The sequence below is a fragment of the Suncus etruscus genome, chromosome 13 (assembly GCF_024139225.1).
Source record: "Suncus etruscus isolate mSunEtr1 chromosome 13, mSunEtr1.pri.cur, whole genome shotgun sequence".
NCBI lineage: Eukaryota > Metazoa > Chordata > Mammalia > Eulipotyphla > Soricidae > Suncus > Suncus etruscus.
In genome coordinates this window covers 73,415,028-73,423,481 of record NC_064860.1, presented here as the reverse complement: position 1 = coordinate 73,423,481, position 8,454 = coordinate 73,415,028, and positions in this window count along the sequence as shown.

The window sequence follows — 8,454 nt, the reverse complement described above, 5'->3', positions numbered from 1 at the left end:
CATAGGTCATAGATGAATATGATCAAATGGCTTCACTCTCAAGATGTGGTATAGCAAAAGAAAATAGCATGTCATCATTTTGAATCATTCTAATTCAGGAAACCGTTGTCTCTTTTCTTGAATATTATCATTCTTTTCTTAATTCCTTCATTCCACTCTTTTCAACATAATAAAGTATTCTTCTTAAAATGTGAATTAAGGGGCTGGAGCGTTGGTGCAGCGATAGGGTGTTTGCCTGCCTTGCGATTGACCTAGGATGGACTGCAGTTCAATCGCCCCGCGTCCCATATGGTACCTCAAGCCAGGAGCAATTTCAGAGCGCATAGCCAGGAACAACCTCTGAGTGTCACCAAGTGTGGCCCAAAAAACCAAAAACCAAAACAAAACAAAGTCAATTAAGGGTCTAATACAGGGGCCCATCGCATTGCCTGGCATTTTATTCCAGGCCTGGGAACCCAGTACCTCTGAGCACCAATCACTATATGTAGCCCTGGAGACCCACATACATTGCAAAAAATGTATAGGTCTGTTTTTAGCTAGTTGTTCCCCACAACACATAAGGCCTGAGTAGTACTGCTTCTTCAAACCCAAGTATTGAACTAAAGTAGGCCTGATTAACCAAGTGTCACCAAGATTTTTTTCCATGGTTCTCCAGATAATACTGTTTAGAGGTAAGCAACTCAAGTTATGCTATACAATGATAAAAGAATTTGAAAGAATGAATCACCAAATTAGCAATTACTAAAATGTGTACACACAAAAAGTTCTCAAATGGAAAACATACAAACTGAGACATGGCATGTGCTTCAGGGTATATTGTTATGAAACAGCTAATAAAGTGATGATACAGGGATAGTTTTCTTCAAAGTGATTAGATATCATGTTAGAATTTTCTTAAATAATAGGGAATTTGTTTGCACTTATCCTATTCCCTTGCAAAAACATTTGGAATTTCACCTATAATTTTCAAAGACAAAGCAAATCAGGTTTTCCAAAGTTGATTTTAAAGCAGTTATGGGCTGCAGAGATAGTTCAGCAGGCTGAACACATGCTATACGTGCAAGAGGCCCAGTGAATCCTGATGTAGCAAGAATATTCAATAGTTCCAGTAAAAGGACTTCGAGCAAAACAGTTGTATTAATGTATGGGATTCATGACAGAAATATCAAATTTTGAATGACAATTAATTTTCCATTTTGTAACTAAGCCAAGTAGACTGTTAGAAGCAGAGGCAAAAACAAAGTTAGTCACTTTTAGCCCTAATACTTCAAAGCTAGGAAAAACACTTGTTTCTACAAGGATGTCTCTAGAGGTCATGATCTCGCTCTGTGCTCAGTTGTGGTTTCTTGCTAGGGGTGGCAGTTGTACATTTTTCAGAAAAGGAAATTGAGAAAACTGTTGCTTTGATGCAAATCTTCTGCCACACTGGCACCAAATATGGCCCCCATAGCACTGCCAAGAACAATACCTGAATATAGACTGGGAGAAGCTTCTAAAACCCACTCACCAGTTGTAGTCCATTATTAGAAAGAACCTAATGTTTCTTTTGTGTGTGTGACTAACCTGGTTTTACATGCTCAGAAACCAGTTTGGTTTTTTTTAATTTAATCATTTATGTATTGGGAAAAATAAAACATAACAGTGTACTAAAATTTATGATTTTTGGAAACACTATGTTTAGTTCTAACATGTATTTAATACATTTTTATTGACATTCAGTTTCAAGTATTTATCTGCAAGACAGCTAACACTATCTCTATAAACAACATAGGTCTACAGAGTCTGGTTCAATATCAACAAAGGATCTATCTTAGCATATACTCTCCTTGTTTTCTGTTTTACTTAGATTTAAATAGAACAAAATAATATGTGGTGCTGCTTTTTCACTGATGTGCTTATGCTACATTGTTTTATATTTAATAATGCTACATTGTAAATATGACTTTATAGACAAAATCATCAATAAGCATACCAGTTTACATAGAGTAAGCAGAGTCAGGAGTGAGCTCAAAGGGCTAGTGAATGTGCATTTCATACAGAAGGTCTAGATTTGATCCTTGGCACCACATGGTCCTCAAGCATCTCTAGGAGTGACTTACAGGTAACAAACACATCAGAAGTAGCCTCTAAAAACTGCCAGGAGTGGTTACAAAAAACACACACACACACACACACACACACACACTTTAGAGACAAAGATGTTGAGAACAAAAAAGCATTCATTGGCAGAATCTAAAATTATCTCCACCTCCCACATTCCCATGTTGTGATGCTTAGTTGTAGTGCTCACAGATTGAACTGCGCTTAGCACATTTTAGTTGTGGTACACACACACAACCATATGAATCTCTTAGTAGCTGGAGGTAGAACATTGTTGCTGTGCCTTAGTAACAGACAACAGGACCAAAAGTGCCAAACTGAGCACATGTGCGTATCCATGCAGTATCAGATTTGTGCTTGAAATGCAGGCATTTTGCTTCTTGAGCCATACCTCATCCCTGAAAGTCTCATATGATATGAGAAAATCAAGAAAGAAATGAAATTGCTTTGCCAACTTACCTAGTTGATAAGGTGTTGAGTCAGAATACATTAGGACAGACTTCAGTGTGTTCAAAGTTCATAAACAGAGTTGTGTGGATTCTGTTTTTCTACTGTCACGTGACTATGACTGGTTAGAATGATTACGCTAAAAGACAGAGAGTAGCAATAATGAGGGTAAGACTGTCCAAGATGATTATTGTCAATATTTACTCACAGAAGAATGTTGGTTTCAGCATGAGGAAGATAGAAGAGGATTTCCAATTGTATCTCCCCTTCCTAGCTCAGCATTCTTTCTTAAAGCTCAGTATTTGCACATGAATCACCTCTGGCAGCTTCTACCAAATTCAAAGTCTATTGGCAACATAATTCTTACCAGACCAAAGGATAATATATAAATAAGATGATCTCAAGCATTTCTTTGTTCATTCAAGTTGAAGATGTTTATGGGTTTTGCCACATTTAAAACATCCACCATTTTTTTAATGTTTAAATCTAAAATTCTCCTTTGAATTCTTTATAGTGGCACGACTCCATCCCATTTCTCTCTTTGGTGAATCTTGCTTTTAAAAATATGTGCCATAAAGAATGAATCAGATTAGTCAGACATGTAGTCAATGAAACAGCCAAATAGTATCCTAAATGTGTATGGCTGCACATCATTGGTTTTATAGTCTAAAAGAGTTTGTGTGTTATTTGGAATATATAACAACATGGTCTTTCTTGAAAAAATAAACTAAACTTTGCCCTGAATTCCACACAGTGTTAATAGGAGTTGCACATGAGTAAATCAAGAGAGAATTTGTGCCCCCTGGCACAACTGAACATATGTATATATTTGCTCTTCAATCCAATAAGGACTCTAGAGTGCAGAGCTACTACCATACAAAATCGAAATGAAGTTTAATATAAGGATAATGGATTTGGTTCGTCAATAAAATAAAACCTTAATAGCTATTTCACTTTCTATTTTGAATGAGTGGAAATTAAAAGAGGCTCTAAATGTTAGATCTTGGTAAATTAGTAAGGATGAATAATCTCTAAAAGCCATTGCATTTTCCATACAAATAAGATGACATTTTTAAAAGTAATAATATTGTATCCTTTTCAAGCTACCTCTTAGTGACCTTCTCTGTATTGTTTTCTCCAGGCATGTAACAAATACTTATAGAATGCCTAGGATACAAAATATGCTAATGCTAGTATCTGTGGGTGGAACCTAAAAATCAACTTGTCTTAGCTTTTGTTCTAAAAATGATTAAAAAAAAATCTGGGAACTTTATTAGAAGCACATCAAGAATTAAATCACAAGGCACAAGTTGCAGCAACAAAATAGTAAAGAAGTAACTGAAATTATATCTACAAATTTGAGGCTTGAAAATGTATTAGGATATAATTAATGTGTATATAATTATATATATAAGAAAATACATAAATACATTCTCATTTTAAAATGTCAGTTCTTAAACTTTTTTTTTTGGTTGTTCGGGCCACACCCGTTTGATGCCCAGGGGTTACTCCTGACTAAGCGCTCAGAAATTGCCCCTGGCTTGGGGGGACCTTGTGGGACACCGTGGGATCGAACCACGGTCCTGATTCTTGGCTAGCGCTTGCAAGGCAAACACCTTACCTCTAGCGCCACCTCGCAGGCCCCAAACTTTTTTCTTTTATACAAGAAAGTGATTAATAAAGTTCAAAGATGCCTAATAGCAGGTAAATATTAAAACAATTTTGAAAATAATATTTGACATAGTAAATATATGATAATCCCTAAATGCCTAAGCTTAAACCTTCTGACAGAAAGAATAGCGATAGTCAGTAGTATCTTAATATATAGGACTTCAGATTCTGGAAAAATATTATAGTTAATAGCTTAATATGATAGTTTCTTATTTTCACTTTATATTTTATTTGTGGAAATATGATTTAGGCTATAAACTACATTTTCAGAACCATAAAACTTAAATTTCAATTACTTTTGTATTATAAAAAGTCAAGTAAAGGGGCGGGCGAGGTGGCACCTTGCAAGTGCTAGCCAAGGAAGGACTGCTGTTCGATCCCTGGCACCCCATATGGTCTCCCCAAGCCAGGGGCAATTTCTGAGTGCTTAGCCAGGAGTAACCCCTGAGCATCAAATGGGTGTGGCCCGAAAAACCAAAAAAAAAAAAATCAAGTAAGGTGCCTGTCAAAATAAGAAATAGTGATTTGAGGTATTTTGGGGAGAGTTAGTTTTTATGTTGGTTTTAGAACCATATCCAACACCTCATGGAACTTCTTATTACTTCTGTGCTCAAGGATCACTTCTTGGTAGGACTTGGGGAACATAATGGCACCAGGGACTGAACTTGGGTTAACCCAAGGCAAGTGCCCCTATCCATTGTACTATCTTTTTAGGCCCAGAAATGATATTTTGGCTAATGGAAACTAGCCCCTTAATCTTAGAAACATTGAACTAAATTTGCCAATAATAATATCAAGTTGACACATCATATCAGAATAAACTTAGCAAGACAAAAGAGTTTTCATGAAGAGTTATTGCCTTTGAAAATGGGGAGAGTCGAATATAATTCTGAGATTAGGTGGAATAGAAGGTTGATTTAGAGCAGTGGTCCTCAAACTATGGCTGTGGGCCATATGTTGTATTTGTTACCGTTTTGTTTCTTCACTTCAAAATAAGATATATGAATGGGCCGTGGCACAAGTGGTAGGGCATTTGCCTTGCACACACTAACCTAGGATGGACCTTTGTTCGATCCCCTAGGGTCCCATATGATCCCTCAAGCCAGGAGCGATTTCTGACCACATAGGGAGGAGTAACCCCTGAGCATCATCAGGTGTGGCCAAAAAGCAAATATAGATAGATAGATAGATAGATAGATAGATAGATAGATAGATAGATAGATAGATAGTTAGATAGATAGATAGATGATAGATAGATAGATATAGATAGTGTGCATAGGAATTTGATAACAGTTTTTGTTTTTACTATTGTCCAGCCCTCCATTGGTCTGAGGGACAGTGAACTGGTTTTCTGTCTAAAAAGTTTGAGGACCACTGATTTGGAGAGTACTGTGTTCAGAGAGTTTTTCTCGGGCTCTCTGTTAGATGTCTCCCCTTTCACTGAGAGATGTAGTTTCTAACTATGCTTAGCAAATAATCACACAGTTAAGACTTAAAAATAACTCAGATGTTTATCACATATTACAATTGTGTAGGATTAAAGTCCACAATGAGTTTCAATGAACTAAAACCAAAGTTTCGTTAGTCTTTTTTCCAGTTGAAATGAACGTAAAGTCACAAATCTGCTTTTTAACTTTCCAACTTCTAGTACTGCCCAAATTCTTTACTTCCTTGTTCCTTTCTCCATTTCCAAAACCAGTGTTCTAGCATTGTTAAATTTCTTGGACTCTAGCTTCAGTCATTCTGTATTTTGGGTCCTTCGTTATTATACTGAACTCATCAAGACATTTCAGAATAGTTTCTTTTTCAAAAATAAATTGATAAGCAACCTACTTGAAACTTTAGTGCTTAATTTTTATATAATAAAATAGTCACATATTCCAGGCATTAGGATAAGAGTATATAGGACTATCATTCTGCTATATGTGAGATTACATTTTTAAGTAAAATTTTTAGAAACAATCGCCTTGCTAGGAGCATATAACAGATTGCTGTCTCAGTTGGACTTAATATCGCCCATATAATTATTGAAATTGCTCTTGGCCTTACTGATATGAATATGATCCTCTTTGCTACATCATTATTAGTATTTCTAAAATGTTAGACTCTCCAACATTTATTTGGCAGAATGTCCTCACATCAACCCCAAATGATGACAAGGAAATGGAGTAAAAGACATCTAGACAAATTCTGACATGTTATTTACATACTTTGACTATAAGAAAAGACAAAAATCATGCAATTGGCTGTGATCTGGATGGGTGTGGAGAGTATAGTACTTAGTGACATCAGTCAAAAGAATAGACTCAGAATGATCTCTCTCATATGTGATATATGAAGAAACATAGTAATGGAATAACAAGTGGTCAAAGGCAATAGAACCTGAAAACTGGTCTGTAAAACTGAGCATACCATGGCGTATGACAGGGGAAATTTTTTTTGTGAGAAATTATGCTGCATGGTTTGGTATTAGAACACTGTATCCATGAAACCCTATCAAAAATTATTCTAATTACAGTGTCTAAAGTTTATGAAAAAATTTATGCATTTGGTTCAATTCTTTGTTCCAAATTTTATTTTATGGGTATCCCATGTTAGTCTTTTATCAAATTTTTATTTTTTACATAAGCTAAGCTGCATTCATAATTTTAACTATCAATATATTTAAATACTTAGATATTATTTTCTTTGTGTTTTGTTCTTGAACTACCATACCCAGCTGTGCTCTGTGCTAATACTTGACTCTATGATCAAAGAGTCACTCTTGTGATGCTCAGGGAATGATATACAGTGCCACAGATTAAATATAGGTTGACAACAGGAAAATCAAGCACCTTAATCCCTGTACTTGCTTTCTGAAATTAGGATCTAATTTTAATTAAAAATAAATTAGAACAGGTTCTTGTCAAAATATTGCCCAATGATAAAGAAGCTCTTTTCCAAAAGTAGAATCAGAAATGATGGTTGGTTATATGATTACAAATATTAAGTATGGTTAATCTTAAGTAATTTTAATAATTAGCTGACATAACTAGAGAGGGAAGTCTCTTTTCTACATTTTCTACATATCCCATTAAATATCAGCTGATCTAAGCACAGGGTTGCATTATCAAGGGAGTTAGGGGACTCTCTCCTTGGGGGTCATAAATATAGTTTTCCATCTGCTGAAAACTGTTTAGGTGAAACATGCCTCAAGTCAGGGGCTGGATCAGATGATCTCTGGGGGTCTCTTCCAGCCTTTTGAATCTTGGAGAGAAATTTCTAATCAGCATGTTAATGAGTACTTTAAATTTGTATTCTAGTTCCTTGAAGATAATTACTAGAAACACTAAGCACAGTATTTCTTTTCTAAATGCCTGTTTAAAAGAAGAAAGACAAAAATGTAGGGGACCCCACAGGATTCTTTTTGAAAAGAGTAAAAGCGGTAATAAAATGTGACCCACTGGATATTGAGAAGGCAATTACCTGAGAAAGTAGAATGGTTCATTTCAGTGGTCTTGGTAATGTCTGAGAAGGTTCAAAGCTACTGGATCCTTACCCTGTTCTTCCGATGCTTTGCTGTGTGACCAAGGGCAAGTCACTTGACCTTAGTTTCTTCATCTGAAAACTTAGGACCCCAGGAGTTCTTGCTTGATTACCTAGCTTATGTCAAGCTACAGAAATTAAATGAAGAATGGAATAGCATTTGGGACTTCACCAGTGCTGCAGCAATGACAGATGGGAATCATGAATTAAGTTAGCCCCTACGCTTCATTAACTGAGAGGGAAAAAGTGAATGACGTGAATGGACAAGGTCTCTTTGAAAATCTTTTAAGAAACATACATTTGAGTATTAGTCAAATTATGAGCTTGATAAAATTATTTTATTTTTATTTCTGCATTTGGAATCAGTTTCTTGTAAGCTACTATCTTATATTTCAATTTGTTGTAATAGCTCAAAATTTGTAGAAAAAAGTAGGGGGAAGATGAGTTTAGCAAATAGAATTTTCTTCCAGTACTTACTTTTTAAAAATAATACTTTTGTTAAAATTTGTGTTTATAAATTCCACAAAAAAAGCAAAAAATGTATCAATAAAATGCTTTTCTTCCATATATTTACCCACAGTTTATATGTTTATAGTTTCTTGATAGAAAATAAAATTTTCCCTACATAGCTAAGCAGGAATTTTTCCAAACTTGACACATAAACTTAAATGATTACTTAGCTCTATTGTTTTTAAATCATATTTTTTTGCC